Source organism: Alosa pseudoharengus, unplaced genomic scaffold, assembly GCF_046254945.1.
Source record: "Alosa pseudoharengus isolate Yale_2024_CS ecotype anadromous, Long Island Sound unplaced genomic scaffold, YU_APseudo_1.1 YU_APseudo_1.1_scf_15, whole genome shotgun sequence".
NCBI lineage: Eukaryota > Metazoa > Chordata > Actinopteri > Clupeiformes > Clupeidae > Alosa > Alosa pseudoharengus.
In genome coordinates, this window is record NW_027468620.1 from 2,318,953 (window position 1) to 2,346,773 (window position 27,821).

A 27,821-nucleotide genomic window follows, 5' to 3' on the forward strand; every position below is an offset into this window, starting at 1 on the left:
GTCTTTTTACAAACTCCTAATCAAAGGTTAGGATTTTGACTTTTATTAAGTACAAACAAAAAATACAAGGAATAAAAACTTGTCTAAGTCTAAAGGCTAAATGCTCGGTCCAAAGAAAATGAAAAGGAAAAAGAAGAGCCCTGATGAAGGGGCCGTTCTCTTTTTATACCCCTCTCGGTCAGGCAGGACATGTCCTAGTTTGGTATTATGTCTCACCATGAAATATTGGTTCTGCTTTTTTGTTTTGCTTAGTTGTCAGTCAGCTTTTTCTTTTGCTGACAAACAGTTTCTTACGGCTGGTACATCATGTTCTTACATTCTGTCTTTACATTTTGTTTAAAGCACATCTCATTTAGCACAACACACTTTAATTCTAACACAAACTTTTTATATCTAAGCAAACACATTTTATGTAAATATTAGCAAAACACTTTAAGTTTTATAAGCAAACTTTCTTATATGTTCAAGAAAAACACTCTAAATTTAAGCAAAATCATAACAGGTTATTCTAGCAAAAACAATTTATGCTTTTAATTAAGAAAACACACTTCAATTCTAAGCTTCTAAGTTTTTAAACATTATAAGTTTAACTTTGTTTCACACTGGTTGTCTATCATTATCTTGCCGCATTTGCACATTTTTATTTGTTTTAGAGCAAGCTGGATTTAAGCAGTAATATGACTAAACATATTTTAATAGCAAATTATGATTCTCATTATTAATTATTATCACATCTTCATATTTGTAAAGTCACACTACAGTCTGGACTTCCTCGCTGCGACTGGTGTCATCCTCAACCTGGCCAAAAACAGTTACGAGCTGAAAACCAATAGAGGTTACACCTATTATGGCTTCAAACAACAGCAAGACCATTCTAGTGAAAGAAATCAGGACACACTCACCTCATCACAAGGTGTTCACCTCTACTATGCTTTGCCTCCAGGGGAATTACCTCCTTGCCAGGTGTCCACTTCCATGGCGGACTCGGTGTCATGTTATGACACTGACTGTCCGGAAGGGCTCCAACAACTTGATTATTGGTTACCTCGAATAATCTGGGCAAGACCAATGTGGAAAAGCATGCCATCTTCGTCCAGGATGAAGTCCCAGTCAGGTCCAAGGCCTATCGGGTGTCTCCCCTGAAAAAAAGAGTCATTGAGGAGCATGTAGAGAAGATTCTAAGGCCCCGTTTACACGAAGGGAAGACGCAGATATTTCCCTGCGGTTTGGCCTCTCATTTACACGAAAACCCCGTTTTTATCACATAAAACGATTATTTCTAAAAACTCCGGCCAAAGTGGAGATTTATGATAACGCCGGTTATGTGTTGTCGTGTCAACTGGGAAAAACGGGGTTTTAGGTTCTCAAACGTCACATTACGCGCCAGAAAATGCTTAACGTCATGGGAGTGCCCTATGTTTACAGTTTGTTTGGCTACTGATTAGCTACTAAATCAAAATATTGTCGCATAGAATGATGTTTTTACCGCTGACAACCGGATATCGGAAGCGTCACAGAGTCACAACCATGGAGGTATTATATATAACTGGAGAGAGTGACTAAGTCCCGCCCTCCATACAAATGAATGGTGGAGGCTAGGCTAGTAAATCCGGCCAATTAATAGTCAACGCCATCTTGAACACTGGGGTTCGGATCCAGCGCCAGTCGACTCTGACCATGCGCCAAGTTACAAAGCTGGAAATGACGCATGGACCAACGTCGATTTTTATTGGATATTCTGTAAAAAGAGAGTCGTCCTCCAGTAAGAGGGTGGCGATAATGCACATAAAGTCCTTGCCTCATAACAAGAAGAAGAAAAAGTTGCTCGGGAACGCGCATGGAGTCTGAGTGGAGTCGCCCTGAAGCGCAACTTAATTTCATTGGATAACACAGCGGCTCGTCTGCCTGCTGTCCTGCTGCAAATATGCATGACGTGAAATATCCGTAGTCGAACTATAAATATACTATTCGGTTTTTAGTGCCAAGTGTAGCGCATTTTTACAGTCTATGATTAGTTTGTTTTTTATTTTATTGTTTGCCATCTCATAGCGGGTGCTCTAAACGTATTCTAGCGTTGGCCCATGACCAAATCAAGCCAATAATAGCCAGTAGCCGCAATAATGACTGGAGCCAGAGCCCTCAATAGCCACCCTGTTTTGAAAATAATATTGAAGATATTTAATATTATTGAAGATAGTATTGAAGATAACGCACAGAACGGTCAGCCTGAGCGGACAATTACGTCCCCAACTCATCTAAAATGTGGTGTCTTTACTTTGAGTTGTACACCGCAGATGGTAAAGTAACGGTTAAAGAGAATGTTGTCTGCGGACTCAGCAAAAAACAGTTTACCCAGATAGCAAGCATAGTCGGCCCGATTCTGGCTGAGTGCTGGCAGTGTCGGCTGAGGTCCGAGTCGGCTGAAGCACAGTAAACACAGTCGGCCCGATCCTGGCTGAGTGCTGCCACTGTCGGCGGAGTTTCAGGCAAGGGGGCAGGCGAATTCCCGGAAGTAGAAGAATCGACGTAGGCTGGAGGGACCACCTCTCTGCTAACTCCCATAGAAGTACATTCATTCTATGATTTTTTTGAAATACCATAACTTCATATAACATATATCCTGTGCCGACATTGTAGCTTCTGTGTTATCTACATACACACTACAAAGGCAAAACAGACTCCACTACCTCGTCCGTAACGTTGGTTACCCGTAAGAAGAATGGTTAGCTTGTTCGGTTGGAGGGAAGCTAGCTTTGACGTAATCTCTCTTTCGCGCCATAGGGAGATAACCGTATTGTTTGGATAAGAGGCTCAGTCCACCTTACTGTCTATGACGGTAACTCATAAACAAAACCTAGCATACACGACCGTATGTTAAGGTAAAGCATTACACAGAGGCAACCTAATAATACTAAAAAAGTAAACCTTTTTTTTTTTAAAAAACGGCACTAATAATTTCAGAGGTTTTAGATGGATTGACCGTAGGTCGGAAAAGTGGAAAGAAGATTAGCTTCAAGGCTATAACTTTTTTGTTTTGTTTTAGCATGACTGTTTTTGAAGATGATCATGTGTGGTAGCTTCAACATTAACACGACTTGGTGAGGATGATATTAATAATAATACATAAATAAATGTTTAACTTTGATGATTTTGAAGGCGAAGGAAGTGTGAGAAGAATTTCTGTGTATCTATCATATGAGTTACAAGATTCAGTTCGATGGCTAACGTCACGAAGTTAAGTGTGAGTCTGCGCAGTACTGGGGGGACCAACTGAAAAATCGTTCTATTTGACTCAGTGCCCTCCCATTGAAAACGACGGAGTCTGTTCGTCCATTTCTTTTACTGTCTATGGTTTCAGGTCGGCTGAGGCACTGTCCCCTTGAATGGGCCGACACTGACACGCAGTAGTTGGGCTGATTACTGAGTGTCTTATTTGGCCCGATTGGGGTTTGATGGGCTACTGCCAGTTTTCGAATCTATCTCGGCAGACGGATTTCATACAGTGTGTGGCCCGATACTTCAGGAACGAACAATGATCAGTATCGCGGCTGTTGGCGGCAAAAATGAAAAATTTAGCGACAGCCGGACGCTAAACGTACATGGCCCAATTCTGTAAAGTGACCGTCGGCCCATTACATGTGGAAGAGCCACGAGCGAGCAACTGTTCATTTTGAAACCAGCAGGACGGCGCGAAACTGTCTCGTTTTGGACACTGCCTGTGGTAAGTAACATGCAACTTTACCTTTACCTGTTATTGCATGTAAATCATTATGAATGTACGTAGGCTTATTATTGCAGACAAAGTTTAACAAGTAGCAAGAATGGGTGTTTCAATCTAACCCCCTTGACGATGACGAAGCTAGCGGTAACATACGTTATGATTTCTTAGCCTACTTTGTTGGCCTAATTAGCTGCTACCGTTAACGTCAGTGTTGGTGGTCAAAAACGTTCAGTGCTGTAACGTTAGCTATACTTGCATAATTATGTGGTTTTCAAAGAAAAGTGTGATCTAATCATTTTAGAAATAGCTTAACAGTTAACCAGTATTGCATGACTTAGAATAAAGCGATTGGTAATTGGGCATTTCATCGTTATCTATCCAACTTAGGCAGGCAGGACTGAGACTGTATGCCTTAAGAGAGTGTCTGTGTGTGTAAGTGTGTGTGTGAGAGAGAGAGATGGTAGCAGGGTGGGTCCTGTCCTGGTCATGTAAAGCTCATCAAAATCTGTATTTTAAGGTCGTTCTGTATTTTGTACTGAGGGGTTGTTTATGATCATATAATCATTTTGAACACATATACTTCCATTAACCTAACGTTACTGTGACTTTTTTTAAATGTACACCTCAGAATCCAGGCCACACTGACCAGAGACCTGCCTGCACTCCTTTGGATGAAGAAGGCTACCCGTGTATACATGTGTGAACCATTTCTTGTGTTGGAAAAACAGGAGACCTGAAGAGCTCTTGGTAAGTTGTACATTGATTTAATAGAATAAGTAATACGTTTTTGTTTAGATGAGCCAAATCATAGGAATCAGCTTTCATCTAGGCCTGTGTTTTGTGATGTGTCATTTTTAGATGCTTTTGGTTTGCCTCATCCATTATGTCAGCAAAGAACAGGAGTGGGCAGGAAACATGCGCTGTTGAAAACATGGCCAACCAACTGGAGCACCCACAAGGCTCTTGTGAAGGAAGTCCACAAGCCTTTGTGCTTCAGGTCTGTATGTGTTGACAAATATGTCTTGCTCTTGGTGATTGTCATTGGTAATATATCAGCATTTAACAATCACACAATGTCAATGTTGCCCAAAATAACTACCAGGGAGGTGTTACCAAGACAGCTGCAGAATGGCAAGACTGGGCTTTAGTAATATTTTGTCAGACAGTAAAGGATAAATTGTTTAATGATTTTTTTCTTTTCTTTTGAAATGACATGCTGTCCATGCATCTCAAATTGAAGGATGGATGGAAAGAACTCTTTGATCAACCCCCACAGAGAGCTGAGGTGGCTATCTGTAAGTATATTTGAGTGGACAAACAGAACTTCTCTGACAGATGACATGTTGAAATCTTGCTTTAGACCTCATAATGATCTTATAATATTCTTTTATACCTAAATGCAGTTTGGAGACACCCCCGGCTGGTAGTACTGCTGAAACTGGTGGAGGCAACAATGAAGCGGCAACAGAAAGAGAAGGCAGGTGGCAAAGGTTGCTGCTATTGAAAAATACTTTGAGAGTGAGTATGTTTGCATGTATGTAGCTGGGTAGGTCATGGTACATGGTACAAAAATACAGAATTTAAAGCACCAGCACAACACTTAACTCACAACCCACAACTACTGACAATGGAATTACTCTTTTAGAGTGAGTGAGTGAGGGAGAGATAGAATATTTCTGTAAATGTTTAATGTTAATTTAGAATAATTTATTTCTTTGAATCATTATACAGTTTTAAAATGTTTAATTGTTTGTGTTTTTGTATATGAAAGATGTCGATTGTTGTAGATAAAAGTAGATTGTATATTTTACCTTGTTTAATTTCTAAAGTGTATGTAAAAGCTTGTATAATTTTTAAATGTTTGTTTTATTTGCAAGGTTGTGTTTGTCAAACTTGGTAATAAAAGTAGCTTGTGCTTTTAATTACTAGTTCTGGATTTGTGTTTATTTTCAAGTACTTTTGGTAGTTAATGGGCCACATGTGGCCCGGGGACCCAGCCGACATTCAGCCAACACTCAGTCAGATCAGTTTTATAGTGCGTGGGCCAGTACAGGCCCAGAGGCCCAGCCGACACTCAGCCAACACTCAGTCAGATCAGTTTTATAGTGCGTGGGCCAGTACAGGCCCAGAGGCCCAGCCGACACTCAGCCAACACTCAGTCAGATCAGTTTTATAGTGTGTGGGCCAGTACAGGCCCAGCCGACACTCAGCCAACACTCAGTTATATAGTGTGTGGGCCAGACCTGGGCCGACAGAATGCATGACAGTCATTTCACAGTGTGTGGGCCACACCTGGGCCAACAGAAACAATAAGAGTCATTTCACAGTGTGTGGGCCATACCTGGGCCAACAGTTCCAATAAGAGTCATTTTACAGTGTGTGGGCCAGACCTGGGCCAACAGAAACAATGAGAGTCATTTTGCAGTGTGTGGGCCACATCTGGGCCAGAGGAAATTCTTTGTGTCAGTTATCAGTAACTGGGCCATTGTTGGGCCGGAGGCCCAGCCAGAACTGGGCCAACACTCACAAAACCCTGAGGCAAGGTAGTGGGCCAGAGGTGGGCCGGTGAAATTTTGCTATCTGGGTACTTACGCATCCACGACATCCAATCTTCGCGCTCACCTGTGGAGTTACCATCCAAATGAGGCAGCGGTGTCAGAGGCACAGTAGACGGCCAGAGCATCGCCAGGCGTCAAACATCGTATGATTGCATTTCCGTAAATCCTAAATTATGTCCAGGGTCTGCTATTTACTTAGGCTGCAAAGCACAGGTAGGCTATTTATTTGAGGTAGGCTTATTCGAGGCATACCTTTATTTGTACGTTATTGTGAGACATGCGTTTTGTTTGGAGCGGCATACCAGGCTATCAAACGCAGACGATTTTCAGTTTTGGTATGGGATTTAATTTACTTTTTGACTTTTATTATATAGTTAAATGTTGAGGCTGATGGGCATTTAAATCTAGAGGGTATTTGATGATCACTGTAAAGTTTCGTGTAGTTGAAAAAGTGTTGGAATTTCCAGCTGTTTATTGCGAGACAAGGCCTTTTTCATTCATTGAACGTGCGCTGTGCTCTAATGCTGTGCTGTGCTCTCTCGAAACCTTATTGCACAGCGGAGTAGCCTAAATTGAGTTTTTTTTTTAAATTATGCATGGTTTACTTTTTATTAAATTCGTAGGCTGGAATGCCTCGCAGCAATAATTGTGTTTAAATGTAGCCTAGTGCTTCAGCCTCTGGCAAGCTCCAAAGAGGGCGGCTATAGGTTGAGAGCAACGTGTTGGAGACCCATGGTGTAACGAGACACTTTATGCCGCTGTTGTGTAATTTATTGTCTTTAATCATGTTTAGGCTACGTTTGTTCGGGACAAACAACAACGAAACAAGATCAATACAATTTTCTTTATTTGTCATATGATGGATAAACAACCATAATATGCACGTCTTCTCATAGGCTCCTCAAGAAATACGCACTGAATAACGTTTGGCTGTAGCCGCCGGATAGGTACCCGCCCACCGTGCATGGAGCTGGTTCCAAATGCTCCATGCAGCGCCATATTTGAAAATGGCGTATGCTAACATGCCGAAGCTAATCTGCACGCTCTTGACCCCCTGGTCACAACACTTGTGTTGGTAACGTTAAAGTTCGCTGTAACGTTGTATGATAAAGCCGCGTTTAAGGTTTGACTTCCTCCGCAATTACTTTGTTGTATGGAATAAAATAACACTGTATTTGTAAATAACAGACTTTATTTTGTTGTATATATGCTTTGGAAATATTTCAGCCACCACTTGGCCGGTAACGTTAACACTTTCAAATATGGCTAATGAAATCTCTGATAACAGATCAATCCACAGCAACGAAATGTATGCTTTGTGTGGTAATGATAGGTAGATGTTTGGTAGCCTATTTGTACTGCTAGGTCCATACGATTTCCAGTGAATACAAACATGATTCAAACACTGCTCAGGTAAATTAAATGTGTGTAATCGGCCGCGTATGTAATTCTTCTCGACTTATACTTTGTTAAATTTAACATTCCCACTAGGGCTGGGACAACGCGTCGACGTAATCGAAGCAGTATCTCAAAGCTAACGTTAGGATACTGTTCGGATGTCAAGTATAGCATGCTTACTTACATCTGCTTGTCAATTTCGTTACTCATGTAGGGCTCATTTTATTGACTCTGTATGTATAAAACTCTTGAATGTTTGCAAAATCCCAATGTAAATGGAAAAGTGTTTTCCAAGACTCAAAAGTGCTTGTCCCAAGGAGAAGTAGGCTACGAACCGTTATTTGAACTAACTACGTTATGAATTGCATCCACACATTAATTGCAGGGATTCCCTCACGAACGTCGTCTTAAAGTGACAGGCACTCAATTAGACCTATACATGGATTTCTATGGAACGTCACGAAAACATGCGTGCGCAACCAAGAGGCAGAAAGCACCATAGAACAGCATAGAGCAATGCAAAAGAGCAAAAGAATAAAATTAGTTTTTGTGCTGAAAACTGCACCAATTCGAAATCACGATGGTTAGAGAATGTTAAATATGTTCAGTATCCCTAACGGAATGCATGTCTTCGCCAAAAATGACAAAATACGATGTTATATTAATAATCCAAATGTCAAACTTTGAAATATAGTCTGAAATGAGATGTTAATATCATTGAGACAACAGGGGTATACAAAAAAATCAGATTGTACCTTACAGCAGCCGACTATTTAGGTTAAGTTTATAATGTTGTGGACGGCCACCAAGCGTCTTAGATTAATCGATGCATCGAAAAAATAATCGCTAGATTAATCGTTTAAAAAATAATCCTTTGGGGGGCGCTGTGGCGCAGCAGGCTACAGCACCCATACCATATACGGGCCCGAGTGCCCACGGGGACCCAGGGGCCTCATTTATAAAAGGGTTGCGTAGAAACCATCCTTCATTTGATCTTAGATCATTTCTGAAATGATCGTACGTGTGATTCAGAGAAAACGAACGTACGCACAAAAAAACGTGCGTACGCCACCCTTCCAGATCTGCCCATTATAAATCACAAATGAACGTCAACTTGTGCGCAGCCGGATGGTTTTAGGTCTCCGCCTTGTAAACACCCCCTCATCAATATAATTAGCATATGTTTTAATGAAATCAATAGCCTAAAAGCTGTAGCCTATGTAAAATTATATATTGAAAACATTGTATAGGCCTAGCCTATGCCATCTGATGTTAACTAGCCTATATGCGTCAGTTCAAATAGCTTACCTAATTGTGTTTTTTCCAGCAAAGCTTTCTGGAAAGAGATCGTATGCATCCATGTCCATTGTTCTCTGCTCGCTTTCATTCCTTTTGCTTGCAGTAATGTGAATAAGCAACATTTAGTATGTTTAGGCCTACTTTTTAGGCCTATTTTTTGTAGAAAAAAAGGGTAGGCCTAAGGAAAGACCTCTATAAGCTATACGTTTGTTCACTTTCTTAAGTGCTATAGTTCTCATTAGCAGTTTTATGCCAAACCATGAAACATTAAGCTGCGTCCAAAAACGTCTTTAAAAGTCTTCTGATATTGATCATGCATAGGGCAAAGAAAGACATCGTTGGTCTTGGAATTTTGAAAATGCATGCACTTAGACCTCAGATTACTTGCAGTACCCCGGCATTACCACAAGGAAATGGTCGTACGTTCACGCTTATCTCCACGTGAACCTGACGTGGAGATAAGCACTTTTCACGTCAAAGATGTTTTTTTATAAATCTGAGCGTTGGCATGGATTTGAGCGTACGCACGGTCTAAGATCAAATCTGTGCGTAAGAACGCTTTATAAATGATGCCCCGGGTTCTAATCCGGCCTGCGGTCATTTCCCGATCCCACCCCATCTCTCTCCCACTTGCTTCCTGTCACTCTCCACTGTCCTGTCCAAATAAAAGCCCAAAAAATATACTTAAAAAAAAAAAAAAAAAAACGTTTATCTCAGCCCTAATTCCCACCATTTAAATGAGAAAAAAATGTTAACAAATTACCTACGATGGACCTTACACCTAGGGAGAGGGGGGTGTAAGTTAGTGTGTAATTGAAGTCATAACTTAGTGTTACGTTGAAACTATTTCCGTGGTGCAACCCGATAAATTTTAGTAGCTCGTAAACTTCAACGTAGTGCCAGTTTACGTTAGAACTAAGCTAAGATGGAACTTCTGTTTAACTGGTGCAACCGGCTGCTGGTGAATAAACCAGATGGGTCCTACAGGTGTTATGTGGACTACATGAGAGTAAATGCAAAGACCTTGCCCGACGCATATCCAAAGTCCATAATTCACAACATCCTTGAATCACTGGAAGGCGCCTCCTGGTTCAGTTCATTGGATTTGTAGTCCAGGTATTTGCAAGTGGCCATGACTGAAGAGAGTAAGCCAAAGACGGCCTTTATCCCATCTCTTGGCCTATTCCAAATCAAAGCTATGCCTTTTGGACTTGTTGTGTTTACATAGACAACTCTGAGCCTGAACATGAAGAAGTGCCATTTCTTCAAACAGGAGTTAAAGTTCCTGGGGCACATTGTCTCAGACCGAGGCGTGGAGGTGGACCCAGCTAAGACACAGGCGGTGTCAGACTTCCTAGTGCCCTAGGATGTGAAGGCTCTACAACATTTCCTAGGGCTGGTACCACAAATTCATTCACCATTTTGCAGACCTGGCATCACCTCTTAACAATCTCAAGAGGAAAGGAGTGGATTGGAACTGGACCCATGAGTGCAGTTTGCATTCACTGGAGTAAAGAGAAGCTCTCTAGGATTTACCCTCACATAAACCCCCTCTGTGATCGATGCCAGCAGGCTGATTTTATAAGATTTGCCACCCTTTAGGCTAGGAGATTGATCCTACTCAGGTGGAAATCCTCTACCCCTCCCACAATTTATCACTGGCAGAGACATCTTTTGTCCTACTCCAAGCTGGAGAAGATGAGGGCTACATTGCAAGGTTCCACCACTAAATTCTACAAAATTTAGAATCCTTTTCTTAAGCATCTGAAATTAATTCAGTTCCCCTCTGCCAATCTGTAATCTGTATTGTACACTTCTAGATGTGTGTAATTTTTGGAAATAACATTTACTTCCTACAGGATTGTGTCAGGATTTGTTTCATTTTGTATTTTCTTTTCCATGTGTGAGTCTTTAATTGCAATCTGTGTCTTGTACTATGTCTATAAGTGTGTGTGCGTGTGTAAATGTATTCAAGTCCAGAATTTGACCCAGAATTGTTAATGACAGTGTTTCCCATACATTGACTTATCTGTTGCGGCCCACCACAATATCAACATTGACCACCACACAATGATTTTCCAGGTAGTGCTAAATTGTGCTTAAATCTGGTTAGCATCATAACCACGCTGTGCTAATTTGTTAAAAACTGTTGCATTCAAGTTAATTCTGCAAACCAACCACCACAAATGAAATTCAATTCTCTGGGAAACACGGAATGAGTTATGCTTTTTAGGTCTTATGATTCTAATGTTGTCATTTGTAAGACATTCTATGCATTGACATTGTCATTGTATATTATCAGCTTGAAAAGAAAACCAATAAAAAATATAGCTGCAAGCAGCAATGAGGGGGCCAAACAGAATAGGCCGAAGTAGCCACGGTGACAAGATTGAACTCAGCAGATACCCGCCATCAACACTTTCAACAAGTTTCACATCAAAACATAATTGATTTTGTAGGGCTGAAACAGGGCTGAGTATTGCCACTGCCTCCGCCAGCCAGCCCCCCACCTAATCACCCCTGCCCGTCCCACCCCGCCCTTGCACGCACGCACGCATTAGAATGAACTGGATGGAACATGTTGTCATCAGTTTCACATCAAAAAATAAAAGATTGATAAAACACATCAGCAACTACAGATCAAAATGCAATATTGCTAATTGCAGCACCCCCTACAGGTCAAAGGTCACCAAAGTTTTTGAGCGTCCTCCTAATGGGGTCATGAATCCATGTAGTAAGTTTGGTTATGATACATGGCAGGGTTACTGAGATATGAGCTCACTTCCTGTTTGGCGGCTTCGCCACCAATTTCGATTGGCTGTTACGGGCGAATGCTTTTGTCAATTGTTCCAGAAAGCAATATATTGATAGGTTATGGTCTGAAGATGGTCTCTGCCAATTTTGGTGAGTATCCGCTAAAATTTGTGACCTGCGAGAACTTGTACGTGTTTTTGATTAAATCCAATATGGCGGCCGAATCAATTATGATGACATCACAAGTTGGCTTGGGTCGGCCTAAGGACCTCCAACAGTGTTACCAGACACCACTAGTACGTTTTAATTCCAAACACATCAACAGCTACAGGCCAAAATGCAATTTTGCTGATTGCAGCGCCACCTAGAGGTCAAAGGTCACCACATTTTTTGAGCGTCCCCCTGATGGGGTCCTGAGTCCATGTACTAAGTTTGGTTATGATAGATCAATGGGTTGCTGAGATATGAGCTCACTTCCTGTTTGGCGGCTTCGGCGCAAATTTTGATTGGCTGTTACGGGCGAACGGTTTTAGTTCCGAAGACGAAAAGGAGTATCTTTTGTGAGGCTTGGTCTGAAGATAATTTGTGTCAAGTTTGGTGATGATCGGACAAAATTTGTGACCTGTGAAGAATTAGTTTCACTTTCACTAAAATCCAAAATGGCGGAAAATCCATCATGGCGGAAAATGACGTCATAGGGTGCGTTGAACTCGGCTTGGTCCAAGGATTCCAACGATACCTCATTTTTGGCAATCGGGCCTACGGGTCAAAAGTTACGTACGTGAACGCACGTCCAACTTTGGCCTGTTGGTGGCGCTAGAGTGCTCGAGGTGCCGGCATGAAACTTGGTGAAATTAATCATTGGACTTTCCCCAATCAGTGTGCCAAATTTCACAACTTTTCACCAGACGGTTCTATGGGCTGCCATAGACTCCAATGGCAGAGGAAAGATGTTAAATAATAATAATAAATATAGCTGCAAGCAGCAATGAGGGGGCCAAGCAGTATAGGCCAGAGTAGCCATGGTGACAAGATTAAACTCAGCAGATACCCGCCATCAACACTTTCAACAAGTGTCACATCAAAATATAACTGACTTTGTAGGGCTGAAACAGAGTATTGCCGCTGCCGCCTCCGCCAGCCAGCCCCCCCCACCTAATCACCCCTGCCCGTCCCACCCCGTCCCGCCCCGCCCCGCTGTTGCACGGACACATTAGAATGAACTGGATGGAACATGTTGTCATCAGTTTCACATCAAAAAATAAAAGATTGATAAAACACATCAGCAACTACTGATCAAAAGGCAATTGCTAATTGCAGCACCCCCTACAGGTCAAAGGTCACCAGATTTCTTGGGCGTCCCCCTGATTGGGTCCTGAGTCCATGCACCAAGTTTGGCTTTGATACATGCAATGGTTGCTGAGATATGAGCTCACTTCTTGTTTGGCGGCTTCGCCACCAATTTCGATTGGCTGTTACGGGCGAATGCTTTTGTCAATTTTTCCAAAAAGCAATGCACTGATAAGGCATGGTCTGAAGATGGTCTCTGCCAAATTTGGTGAGAATCCGCTGAAATTTGTGTTCTGCGAAAACTTGTACGTGTTTTTGATTTAATCCAATATGGCGGCCGAATCAATAACGATGACATCACAAGTTGGCTTGGGTCGGCCTAAGGACCTCCAACAGTATTACCAGACATGACTAGTGTGTTTTAATTCTAAGCACAACAGCAGCTATAGGCCAAAAGGCATGTTTCTAAATTACAGCGCCCCCTAGAGGTCAAAGGTCACCAGATTTCTTAAGCGTCCCCCTGATTGGATCCTGAGTCCATGTACAAAGTTTGGTTATGATAGATCAATGGGTTGCTGAGATATGAGCTCACTTCCTGTTTGGCGGCTTCACCGCAAATTTTGATTGGCTGTTACGGGCGAACGGTTTTAGTTCCGAAGACGAAAAGGAGTATCTTTTGTGAGGCTTGGTCTGAAGATCATGTGTGTCAGGTTTGGTGTCGATTGGACAAAATTTGTGACCTGTGAAAACTTTTTAGTGTTTTTGATTAAATTCAAAATGGCGGAAAATCCATCATGGCGGAAAATGACGTCATAGGGTGCGTTGAACTCGGCTTGGTCCAAGGATTCTAACAATACATCATTTTTGACAATCGGGTCAACGGGTCAAAAGTTACGTGCATGAACGCACGTCCAACTTTGGCCTGTTGGTGGCGCTAGAGCGCTCAAGGTGCCGGTATGAAACTTGGTGAAATTAATCATGAGACTGTCCTCAATCAGTGTGCCAAATTTCACAACTTTTTACCAGACGGTTCTATGGGCTGCCATTGACTTCCATGGCGGAAGAAGGTATAATAATAATAAGAAAAGATAGAAACACAATGGGTGCCTTCGCAGCTTCGCTGCTTGGCCCCCAAATATAGCTGCAAGCAGCAATGAGGGGGCCAAGCAGAATAGGCCGCAGTAGCCACGGCGACAAGATAGAACTCAGCAGACACCCGCGATCAACACTTTCAACAAGTGTCACATCAAAACATAGCTGATTTTGTAGGGCTGAAACAGGGCTGAGTATTGCCACCGCCTCCGCCAGCCAGCCCCCCCCCACCTAATCACCCCTGCCCGTCCCACCCCGTCCTGCCCCGCCCTTGCACGCACGCACGCATTAGAATGAACTGGATGGAACATGTTGTCATCAGTTTCACATCAAAAAATAAAAGATCAATAAAACACATCAGCAACTACAGATCCAAATGCAATATTGCTAATTGCAGCACCCCCTACAGGTCAAAGGTCACCAAAGTTTTTGAGCGTCCTCCTAATGAGGTCATGAATCCATGTAATAACTTTGGTTATGATACATGGCAGGGATGCGGAGATATGAGCTCACTTCCTGTTTGGCGGCTTCGCCACCAATTTCGATTGGCTGTTACGGGCGAATGCTTCTTTCAATTGTTCCAGAAAGCATTATATTGATAGGTTATGGTCTGAAGATGGACTCTGCCCATTTTGGTGAGGATCCGCTGAAATTTGTGACCTGCGAAAAATTGTACGTGTTTTTGATTAAATACAATATGGCGGCCGAATCAATTTCGATGACATCACAAGTTGACATGGGTAGGCTTAAGGAACTCCAACAGTATTACCCGACACAACTAGTGCATTTTAATTCTAAACACAAAAGCAGCTACAGGCCAAAAGGCATGATTCTTAATTGCAGCGCCCCCTAGAGGTCAAAGGCCACAATATTTTTTGAGCGTCCCCCTGATTGGGTCCTGAGTCCATGCACCAAGTTTGGCTTTGACATATGCAAGGGTTGCTGAGATATGAGCTCACTTCCTGTTTGGCGGCTTCGCCGCAAATTTTGATTGGCTGTTACAGCCGAATGCTGCTGTCAATTGTTCCCAAAAGAAAGGCACTGATAAGGCATGGTCTGAAGATGGTCTCTGCCAATTTTGGTGAGGATCCGCTGAAATTTGTGACCTGCTGAAACTTTTTGATGTTTTTGATTAAATTCAATATGGCGGCCGAATAAAATACGATGACATCACAAGTTGGCTTTTGTCGGCCTAAGGACCTCCAACAGTATTATCAGACACCACTAGTGCATTTTAATTCTAAGCACAACAGCAGCTACAGCCCAAAAGGCATGTTTCTTAATTACAGCGCCCCCTAGAGGTCAAAGGTCACCAGATTCCTTGAGCGTCCTCCTGATTGGGTCCTGAGTCCATGCACCAAGTTTGGCTTTGATACATGCAAGGGTTGCTGAGATATGAGCTCACTTCCTGTTTGGCGGCTTCGCCGCAAATTTTGATTGGCTGTTACGCGCGAATGGTTTTAGTTCCGAAGACAAAAAGCAATGCATTAATGAGGCATGGTCTATAGATGATATCTGTGAAGTTTGGTGTCAATCGGACAAAATTTGTGACCTGTGAAGACTTTTTAGTGTTTTTGATGAAATCCAAAATGGCGGAAAATCCATCATGGCGGAAATTGACGTCATAGGGTGCGTTGAACTCGGCTTGGTCCAAGGATTCCAACGATACATAATTTTTGACAATCGGCCATACGGGTCAAAAGTTACGTATGTGAACGCACGTCCAACTTTGGCCTGTTGGTGGCGCTAGAGTGCTTGAGGTGCCATCATGAAACTTGGTGACATTAATCATGGGACTGTCCCTAATCAGTGTGCCAAATTTCACAACTTTTCACCAGACGGTTCTATGGGCTGCCATTGACTTCAATGGCGGAAGCGTAATAATAATAATAAGAAAACTAACAAACACAATGGGTGCCTTCGCAGCTTCGCTGCTTGGCCCCCAAATATAGCTGCAAGCAGCAATGAGGGGGCCAAGCAGAATAGGCCGGAGTAGCCACGGCGACAAGATAGAACTCAGCAGAAACCCGGGATCAACAGGGCTGAGTATTGCCACCGCCTCCGCCAGCCAGCCCCCCCCCCCCACCTAATCACCCCAGCCCGTCCCACCCCGTCCTGCCCTGCCCTGCCCTTGCACGCACGCATTAGAATTAACTGGATGGAACATGTTGTCATCAGTTTCACATCAAAAATAAAAGATTGATAAAACACATCAGCAACTACACATCAAAATGCAATATTGCTAATGGCAGCACCCCCTACAGGTCAAATGTCACCAAATGTTTTGAGCGTCCTCCTAATGGGGTCATGAATATATGTAGTAACCTTGGTTATGATACATGGCAGGGTTGCTGAGATATGAGCTCACTTCCTGTTTGGCGGCTTCGCCACCAATTTCAATTGGCTGTTATGGGCGAATGCTTTTGTCAATTGTTATAGAGAGCAACATATTGATAGGTTATGGTCTGAAGATGGTTTGTGCCAATTTTGGTGAGGATCCGCTGAAATTTGTGACCTGCGAAAACTTGTACGTGTTTTTGATTAAATCCAATATGGCGGCCGAATCAATTACGATGACATCACAAGTTAACTTAGGTCGGCCTAAGGACCTCCAACAGTATTACCAGACACCACTAGTGTGTTTTAATTCTAAGCACAACTGCAGCTACAGGCCAAAAGGCATGTTTCTTAATTACAGCGCCCCCTAGAGGTCAAAGGTCACCAGATTTCTTGAGCGTACCCCTGATTGGGTCCTGAGTCCATATACTAAGTTTGGTTATGATTGATTAATGGGTTGCTGAGATATGAGCTCACTTCCTGTTTGGTGGCTTCGCCGCAAAATTCGATTGGCTGTTATGCGCGAATGGTTATAGTTCCGAAAACAAAAAGCAATGCATTAATGAGGCATGGTCTGTAGATGATATCTGTGAAGTTTGGTATCAATTGGACAAAATTTGTGACCTGTGAAGACATTTAAGTTTTTTTGATGAAATCCAATATGGCGGAAAATCCATCATAGCGGAAATTGACGTCATAGGGTGCGTTGAACTCGGCTTGGTCCAAGGATTCCAACGAAACATCATTTTTGACAATCGGCCATACGGGTCAAAAGTTACGTGCGTGAACGCACATCCAACTTTGGCCTGTTGGTGGCGCTAGATCGCTTGAGGTGCCGGCATGAAACTTGGTGAAATGAATTATTGGACTGTCCCCAATTAGTGTGCAAAATTGTATAACTTTTTACCAGACGGTTCTATGGGCTGCCATTGACTTCCATTGCAAAATAATGCGCATCATCAACTACTGGCCAAAATGCATTTTTGTCAATTACGGTGCCCCCTAGAGGTCAAATGTCACCAAATTTCTTGAGCGTCCTCCCGATGGGGTCTGAGGTACATGTACTAAATTTGGTTTTGATACATGAAAGCGTTGCTGAGATATAAAATCACTTCCTGTTTGGCGGCTTCGCCGCAAATTTCGATTGGCTGGTACAGGTCAATGCTTCTGTCAATTGTTCCAGAAACCATTGCACTCATCAGGCATGGTCTGAAGATGGTCTCTGCCAATTTTGGTGAAGAACAGATGAAATTTGTGACCTGCGAAAATTTGTACGTGTTTTTGATTAAATCCAATATGGCGGCCGAATCAATTATGATGACATCACAAGTTGGCTTCGGTCGGCCTAAGGACCTCCAACAGTATTACCAGACACCACTAGTGCGTTTTAATTCTAAGCACAACTGCAGCTACAGGCCAAAAAGCATGTTTCTTAACTACAGCGCCCCCTAGAGGTCAAAGGTCACCAAATTTCTTGAGCGTCCCTCTGATTGGGTTCCGAGTCCATGTACTTAGTTTGGTTATGATAGATGAATGGGTTGCTGAGATATGAGCTCACTTCCTGTTTGGCGGCTTCGCCGCAAATTTCGATTGGCTGTTACGCGCGAACGGTTTTAGTTCCGAAGACAAAAAGCAATGCATTAATGAGGCATTGTCTGAAGATGATATCTGTGAAGTTTGGTGTCGATCAGACAAAATGTGTGACCTCTGATACGTTTTAAGTGATTTTGATGAAATTCAAAATGGCGGAAAATCCATCATGGCGGAAAATGACGTCATAGGGTGCGTTGAACTCGGCTTGGTCCAAGGATCACATGGATAACTAATTTTTCAAAATCGAGCCAACGGGTCAGAAGTTATGTGCGTGAAAGCATGTCCAACTTTGGCCTGTTGGTGGCGCTAGAGCGCTCGGGGTGCGGACTTGAAACTTGGTGAAATTAATCATGGGGCACTGCCTAATTAGTGTGCCAAATTTCACAACTTTTCACCAGACGGTTCTATGGGCTGCCATAGACTTCAATGGCAGAGGAAAGAGTGTGTAATAATAATAATAGGAAAAGCTAGAAACACAATGGGTGCCTTCGCAGCTTCGCTGCTTGGCCCCCAATAAGAAATCATAGAAACACAATGGGTGCCTTCGCAGCTTCGCTGCTTGGCCCCCAAATATAGCTGCAAGCAGCAATGAGGGGGCCAAGCAGAATAGGCCGGAGTAGCCACGGCGACAAGATAGAACTCAGCAAACACCCGCGATCAACACTTTCAACTAGTGTCACATCAAAACATAGCTGATTTTGTAGGGCTGAAACAGGGCTGAGTATTGCCACCGCCTCCGCCAGCCAGCCCCCCTCACCTAATCACCCCTGCCCGTCCCACCCCGTCCTGCCCCGCCCTTGCATGCACGCACGCATTAGAATGAACTGGATGGAACATGTTGTCATCAGTTTCACATCAAAAAGTAAAACATCAATAAAACACATTGGCAACTACAGATCAAAATGCAATATTGCTAATTGCAGCACCCCCTACAGGTCAAAGGTCACCAAAGTTTTTGAGCGTCCTCCTAATGGGGTCATGAATCCATGTAGTAAGTTTGGTTATGATACATGGCAGGGTTGCTGAGATATGAGCTCACTTCCTGTTTGGCGGCTTCGCCACCAATTTCGATTGGCTGTTACGGGCGAACGCTTTTGTCAATTGTTCCAGAAAGCAATATATTGATAGGTTATGGTCTGAAGATGGTCTCTGCCAATTTTGGTGAGGATCCGCTAAATTTGTGACCTGCGAGAACTTGTACGTGTTTTTGATTAAATCCAATATGGCGGCCGAATCAATTATGATGACATCACAAGTTGGCTTGGGTCGGCCTAAGGACCTCCAACAGTATTACCAGACACCACTAGTGCGTTTTAATTCTAAGCACAACAGCAGCTACAGGCCAAAAGGCATGTTTCTAAATTACAGCGCCCCCTAGAGGTCAAAGGTCACCAGATTTCTTGAGCGTCCCTCTGATTGGGTCTTGAGTCCATGTACAAAGTTTGGTTATGATAGATAAATGGGTTGCTGAGATATGAGCTCACTTCCTGTTTGGCGGCTTCGCCGCAAATTTTGATTGGCTGTTACGGGCGAACGGTTTTAGTTCCGAAGACGAAAAGGAGTATCTTTTGTGAGGCTTGGTCTGAAGATCATGTGTGTCAGGTTTGGTGTCGATCGGACAAAATTTGTGACCTGTGAAAACTTTTTAGTGTTTTTGATTAAATCCAAAATGGCGGAAAATCCATCATGGCGGAAAATGACGTCATAGGATGCGTTGAACTCGGCTTGGTCCAAGGATTCTAAAAATACATCATTTTTGACAATCGGGTCATCTAGTCAAAAGTTACGCGCATGAACGCACGTCCAACTTTGGCCTATTGGTGGCGCTAGAGCGCTCATGGTGCCGGTATGAAACATGGTGAAATTAATCATGAGACTGTCCCCAATCAGTGTGCCAAATTTCACAACTTTTCACCAGACGGTTCTATGGGCTGCCATAGACTCCAATGGCGGAGGAAAGATGTTAAATAATAATAATAAGAAATCATAGAAACACAATGGGTGCCTTCGCAGCTTCGCTGCTTGGCCCCCAAATATAGCTGCAAGCAGCAATGAGGGGGCCAAGCAGTATAGGCCGGAGTAGCCACGGCGACAAGATAGAACTCAGCAGACACACTTACACTTTCACACTTTCAACAAGTGTCACATCAAAACATAGCTGATTTTGTAGGGCTGAAACAGGGCTGAGTATTGCCACCACCTAAGCCAGCCAGCCCCACACCTAATCACCCCAGCCCGTCCCACCCCGTCCTGCCCCGCCCCGCCCTTGCACACACGCACGCATTAGAATAAACTGGATGGAACATGTTGTCATCAGTTTCACATCAAAAATAAAAGATCAATAAAACACATCAGCAACTACAGATCAAAATGCAATATTGCTAATTGCAGCACCCCCTACAGGTCAAAGGTCACCAACGTTTTTGAGCGTCCTCCTAATGGGGTCATGAATCCATGTAGTAAGTTTGGTTATGATACATGGCAGGGTTGCTGAGATATGAACTCACTTCCTGTTTGGCGGCTTCGCCACCAATTTCGATTGGCTGTTACGGGCGAATGCTTTTGTCAATTGTTCCAGAAAGAAATATATTGATAGGTTATGGTCTGAAGATGGTCTCTGCCAATTTTGGTGAGGATCCGCTGAAATTTGTGACCTGCGAAAACTTGTACGTGTTTTTGATTAAATCCAATATGGCGGCCGAATCAATTACGATGACATCACAAGTTGGCTTGGGTCGGCCTAAGGACCTCCAACAGTATTACCAGACACCACTAGTGTGTTTTAATTCTAAGCACAACAGCAGCTACAGGCCAAAAGGCATGTTTCTAAATTACAGCGCCCCCTAGAGGTCAAAGGTCACCAGATTTCTTGAGCGTCCCCCTGATTGGGTCCTGAGTCCATGTGCAAAGTTTGGTTATGATAGATTAATGGGTTGCTGAGATATGAGCTCACTTCCTGTTTGGCGGCTTCGCCGCAAATTTTGATTGGCAGTTATGGGCAAACGGTTTCAGTTCCGAAGACGAAAAGGAGTATCTTTTGTGAGGCTTAGTCTGAAGATCATGTGTGTCAGGTTTGGTGTCGATTGGACAAAATTTGTGACCTGTGATAACTTTTTAGTGTTTTTGATTAAATCCAATATGGCGGCCAAATCAATTACGATGACATCACAAGTTGGCTTGGGTCGGCCTAAGGACCTCCAACAGTATTACCAGACACCACTAGTGCGTTTTAATTCTAAGCACAACAGCAGCTACAGGCCAAAAGGCATGTTTCTAAATTACAGCGCCCCCTAGAGGTCAAAGGTCACCAGATTTCTTGAGCGTCCCCCTGATTGGGTCCTGAGTCCATGTACAAAGTTTGGTTATGATAGATCAATGGGTTGCTGAGATATGAGCTCACTTCCTGTTTGGCGGCTTCGCCGCAATATTTGATTGGCTGTTACGTGCGAACGGTTTTAGTTCCGAAGACGAAAAGGAGTATCTTTTGTGAGGCTTGGTCTGAAGATCATGTGTGTCAAGTTTGGTGGCGATCGGACAAAATTTGTGACCTGTGAAAACTTTTTAGTGTTTTTGATTAAATCCAAAATGGCGGAAAATCCATCATGGCGGAAAATGACGTCATAGGGTGCGTTGAACTCGGCTTGGTCCAAGGATTCCAACGATATCTCATTTTTGACAATCGGCCATACGGGTCAAAAGTTACGTGCGTGAACGCATGTCCAACTTTGGCCTGTTGGTGGCGCTAGAGTGCTCAAGGTGCCGGTATGAAACTTGGTGAAATTATTCATGAGACTGTCCTCAATCAGTGTGCCAATTTTCACAACTTTTCACCAGACGGTTCTATGGGCTGCCATAGACTTCCATGGCGGAATAATAATAATAAGAAATATAGCTGCAAGCAGCAATGAGGGGGCCAAGCAGAATAGGCTGGAGTAGCCATGGCGACAAGATAGAACTCAGCAGACATCCGCGATCAACACTTTCAACTAGTGTCACATCAAAACATACCTGATTTTGTAGGGCTGAAACAGGGCTGAGAATTGCGACTGCCTCCGCCAGCCAGCCCCCCACCTAATCACCCCTGCCCGTCCCACCTTGTCCTGCCCCTCCCCGCCCTTGCACGCACGCATTAGAATGAACTGGATAGAACATGTTGTCATCAGTTTCACATCAAAAAATAAAGGATCGATGAAACACATCAGCAACTACAGATCAAAATGAAATATTGCAAATTGCAGCAACCTCTACAGGTCAAAGGTCACCAACTGTTTTGTGCGTCCTCCTAATGGGGTCATGAATCTATGTAGTAAGTTTGGTTATGATACATGGCAGGGTTGCTGAGATATGAGCTCACTTCCTGTTTGGCGGCTTCGCCATCATTTTTGATTGGCTGTTACGGAAGAATGCTTTTGTCAATTGTTCCAGAAAGCAATATATTGATAGGTTATGGTCTGATGATGGTCTGTGCCAATTTTGGTGAAGATCAGATGAAATTTGTGACCTGTGAAAACTTTTTGATGTTTTTGATTAAATCCTATATGGCGGCCGAATCAATTATGATGACATCACAAGTTGGCCTGGGTTGGCCTAAGGACGTCCAACAGTATTACCTGAAACCACTAGTGCATTTTAATTCTAAGCACAACAGCAGCTACAGGCCAAAAGGCATGTTTCTTAATTACAGCGCCCCCTAGAGGTCAAAGGTCACCAGATTTCTTGAGTGTCCCCCTGATTGGGTCTTGAGTCCATGCACCCAGTTTGGCTTTGATACATGCAAGGGTTGCTGAGATATGACATCACTTCCTGTTTGGCGGCTTCGCAACAAATTTCGATTGGCTGTTACAGCCGAATGCTTCTGTCAATTGTTCCAGAAAGCAACGCACTGATAAGGCATGGTCTGAAGATGGTCTCTGCCAATTTTGGTGAGGATCCGCTGAAATTTGTGACCTGCGAAAACTTGTACATGTTTTTGATTAAATCCAATATGGCGGCCGAATCAAGTACGATGACATCACAAGTTGGCTAGGGTCGGCCTAAAGACCTCCAACAGTATTACCAGACACCACTAGTGCATTTTAATTCTAACCACAACTGCAGCTACAGGCCAAAAGGCATGTTTCTATATTACAGCGCCCCCTAGAGGTCAAAGGTCACCAGATTTCTTGAGCGTCCCTCTGATTGGGTCCTGAGTCCATGTACAAAGCTTGGTTATGATAGCTCAATGGGTTGCTGAGATATGAGCTCACTTCCTGTTTGGCGGCTTCGCCGCAAATTTTGATTGGCTGTTACGGGCGAACGGTTTTAGTTCCGAAGACGAAAAGGAGTATCTTTTGTGAGGCTTGGTCTGAAGATCAAGTGTGTCAGGTTTGGTGTCGATCGGACAAAATTTGTGACCTTTGAATACTTTTTAGTGTTTTTGATGAAATCCAATATGGCGGAAAATCAATCATGGCGGAAATTGACGTCATAGGGTGCGTTGAACTCGGCTTGGTCCAAGGATTCCAACGATATCTCATTTTTGACAATCGGCCATACGGGTCAAAAGTTACGTGCGTGAACGCACATCCAACTTTGGCCTGTTGGTGGCGCTAGAGTGCTTGAGGTGCCATCATGAAACTTAGTGACATTAATCATGGGACTGTCCCTAATCAGTGTGACAAATTTCACAACTTTTCACCAGACGGTTCTATGGGCTGCCATTGACTTCAATGGCGGAATAATAATAATAATAATAATAATAAGAACAAATAGAAACACAATGGGTGCCTTCGCAGCTTCGCTGCTTGGCCCCCAACAAAGAGAAACACAATGGGTGCCTTCGCAGCTTCGCTGCTTGGCCCCCAAATATAGCTGCAAGCAGCAATGAGGGGGCCAAGCAGATTAGGCCGGAGTAGCCACGGCGACAAGATAGAACTCAGCAGACACCCGCGATTAACACTTTCAACAAGTGTCACATCAAATCATAGCTGATTTTGTAGGGCTGAAACACGGCTGAGTATTGCCACCGCCTCTGCCAGCCAGCCCCCCCCACCTAATCACCCCTGCCCGTCCCACCCCGTCCTGCCCCGCCCCGCCCTTGCACGCACGCACACATTAGAATGAACTGGATGGAACATGTTGTAATCAGTTTCACATCAAAAAATAAAAGATCGATAAAACACATCAGCAACTACAGATCAAAATGCAATATTGCTAATTGCAGCACCACCTACAGGTCAAAGGTCACCAAAGTTTTTGAGCGTCCTTCTAATGGGGTCATGAATCCAGATAGTAAATTTGGTTATGATACATGGCAGGGTTGTTGAGATATGAGCTCACTTCCTGTTTGGCGGCTTCGCCACCAATTTTGATTGACTGTTACGAGCGAATGCTTTTGCCAATTGTTCCAGAAAGCAATATATTGATAGATTATGGTCTGAAGATGGTCTCTGCCAATTTTGGTGAGGATCCGCTGAAATTTGTGACCTGTGAAAACTTGTACGTGTTTTTGATTAAATCCAATATGGCGGCCGAAGCAATTACGATGACATCACAAGTTCGCTTGGGTCGGCCTAAGGACCTCCAACAGTATTATCAGACACCACTAGTGCATTTTAATTCCGAACACAACAGCAGCTACAGGCCAAAAGGCATGTTTCTTAATTACAGCGCCCCCTAGAGGTCAAAGGTCACCAGATTTATTGAGTGTCCCCCTGATTGGGTCCTGAGTCTATGAACCCAGTTTGGCTTTGATACATGCAAGGGTTGCTGAGATATGAGCTCACTTCCTGTTTGGCGGCTTTGCCGCAAATTTCGATTGGCTGTTACAGCCGAATGCTTCAGTCAATTGTTCCAGAAAGCAATGCACTGATAAGGCATGGTCTGAAGATGGTCTCTGCCAATTTTGGTGAGGATCAGCTGAAATTTGTGACTTGCGAATACTTATTCATGTTTTTGATTAAATTCAATATGGCGACCAAATCAATTACGATGACATCACAAGTTGGCTTGGGTCGGCCTAAGGACCATCCACAGTATTGTCAGACACCACTAGTGCGTTTTAATTCTAAGCACAATAGCAGCTACAGGCATATAGGCATATTTCTTAATTACAGCGCCCCCTAGAGGTCAAAGGTCACCAGATTTTTTGAGTGCCCTACTGATGGGGTTATGAGTCCATGTACTAAGTTTGGTTATGACAGATGAAAGGGTTGCTGAGATATGAGCTCACTTCCTGTTTGGCGGCTTCGCGGCATATTTCGTTTGGCTGTTACGGGCAAACAGTTTTAGTTCCGAAGACGAAAAGGAGTATCTTTTGTGCGGCTTGGTCTGAAGATCATGTGTGTCAGGTTTGGTGTGGATCGGACAAAATTTGTGACCTGTGAAAACTTTTTAGTGTTTTTGATGAAATCCAAAATGGCGGAAAATCCATCATGGCGGAAAATGACGTCATAGGGTGCGTTGAACTCGGCTTGGTCCAAGGATTCCAACGATACCTCATTTTTGACAATTGGCCCTATGGGTCAAAAGTTACGTGCGTGAATGCACGTCCAACTTTGGCCTGTTGGTGGCGCTAGAGCCCTCAAGGTGCCGGCATGAATCTTGGTGAAATGAATCATTGGCCTGTCCTCAATCAGTGTGCCAAATTTCACAACTTTTCACCAGACGGTTCTATGGGCTGCCATAGACTCCAATGGCAGAGGAAAGATGTTAAATAATAATAAGAAATCATAGAAACACAATGGGTGCCTTCGCAGCTTCGCTGCTTGGCCCCCAATAATAAGAAATCATAGAAACACAATGGGTGCCTTCGCAGCTTCGCTGCTTGGCCCCCAATAAGAAATCATAGAAACACAATGGGTGCCTTCGCAGCTTCGCTGCTTGGCCCCCAATAATAACTAGAATTGCGGTTCCGAGGAACTGCAAGAGTGGGTTTGATCTGGGGCACGGAACTCGGCCTCATCCAAGGATTCCAACGGTACCTCATTTATGAAAATCGGGCACACGGATCAAAAGTTATCTGCATCAACGCAACATCCAATAAGCTAAAACGCATAAATAACGTGGTTGCTATGCTGGTTGCTAGGGCAATCATGCTGGTTGCTCAGGTGGTCGCTAGGTTAGAGGGCAGTGCCTCCTGAGAGGCCTGAAGGGTCAGTTCTGAGGTTGTTGACTGCTGAAACCGAAAAATGGACTGCATTTTCTTAAAAGACAATGTGACTGAAGTGCGGGCAAAGTTTGCACAGAAATGTACGATTTTTCCCACCCTCATCGACCTAGTCATAAAACTTGTTTAAATGATCACACGACGCCTCCTTGCTGCTTTGTCGTCTACATCAGCCTTTCTCAAACTTCTTTGACCTGAGGCCCAGTCAAGGCATACTTTGGGGTCAAAGGGCCCACCTACATGAACCCACCCCCTCCTCCCACCCCCCATCAAATTGTAATATCATCACAATTATTATTTTTTTTATACTATATTGCTATACATGCACTTCAAAACAGTCAATGTTTAAAGTGCTAAGATTGTTCACAAAAGTTTGTGAAAGCATGCACATCAGAGTACTGCTTTACTAATGTAAAATATAATTAGGCCTACACTAGTTTCATTGTTTTTGCATTGTTGCATGATTGATATGCTATTTAATTACATTTCATTTGAATGCCTGAATGTAAGAATTCAGGAAACACAATACCAGCTTTTAACATTTCAGTTGTTTACTAGTTTATGTAAATCACATAACACATGAACTGTTTACATACTACTGATAGCCCATTACTGTACACAATAATACTGTGCCCATTCATTAACATTAAACATCAGGCGTCTTGTTTACACATTTAAACCATATTTGCACTTCGAAATTCGCTTCCAAATTGTAGTAACTACATCTATGAAGTCTAAGGAAGATATCTATGAACATACTACATGGTTAAGATACATTTTGACAGAACTACAGACTTCGTGAAAGTAGCCTAGTAGCCCTACATAAAAGGCTCAATTAACTTCATTGCAAAATCGCGGTTGGTCTGTTTACACACTAAAACCATATTTACACTTCGAAATTCGCTTCCAAATTGTAGTAACTACATCTACGAAGTCTAAGGAAGATAATCATGTAGTCTGTTCATAGATAAGATACATTTTGACAGAACTACAGACCTCGTAAAAGTAGTACCTAAAATGAGTGTGATAAATGGCCATCACGTAGCCTAAAGCATATAGCACTAGCATATGACAACAGCAAATAGCTAACGTTTACGTTAGCCTAACTTACTTATCGTTGACGTTGACCCGACACGTTTATAAGTTAGACCATAGACTGATAAGGACGTCCATCAAAATTCCGTGTGTATCCTGTGTATCTTTCGTGCTGCTATCCTGTTGCCTTTTCCCTGTTGTTCCGGCAACAAGGTTTTTACGCGATATTTGCCACATCCCAGAGAGTTGTTGTTTGGTGGGTCAGGTGACGAGCCGTCGAATCACAGCACAGCACCCAGAATGCATTGCAACACACCGTCTAGAAGGGACTCAGCGTTAGGTCGGCTTTAAATCGCATACAGAACCTATAGTAATATAACGTTGTCTGTAAGCTCCACAGATTGTGGCAAGACAATTGAATTGATTGTGGACTTCTTGCTGGGCAACGATGAGTAACTTGATTAGTAATGCTGCGTGGATATGCATGATATCTGTATGAAAGTGTGTTTCTCAATGTAATAATCTATACAACTGTACACATGACTAAGTTCAAATGGAGCTAGCTGGGTATAGGACTGGGCTGAATGGATTGGTGAAA

The 27,821-nt window shown here is 43.2% G+C and overlaps 1 protein-coding gene and 2 long non-coding RNA genes across 3 annotated transcripts in view; 2 read left to right on the forward strand and 1 right to left on the reverse strand.

Moving 5' to 3' along the window:
• On the reverse strand, positions 1–27,384 carry LOC143124012 (uncharacterized). The gene is made up of 3 exons (XR_012986970.1): positions 27,300–27,384; positions 903–1,139; positions 1–819 (listed from the first exon to the last, which is right to left on the reverse strand). It is a non-coding gene; the product is annotated as an uncharacterized LOC143124012 (long non-coding RNA).
• LOC143124726 (factor VII-activating protease) overlaps positions 1–27,821 on the forward strand; it is a 246,993-nt gene that overhangs the window by 86,260 nt on the left and 132,912 nt on the right. The window lies entirely within an intron of this gene.
• On the forward strand, positions 3,191–5,474 carry LOC143124011 (uncharacterized). The gene is made up of 5 exons (XR_012986969.1): positions 3,191–3,721; positions 4,350–4,468; positions 4,580–4,718; positions 4,962–5,016; positions 5,125–5,474. It is a non-coding gene; the product is annotated as an uncharacterized LOC143124011 (long non-coding RNA).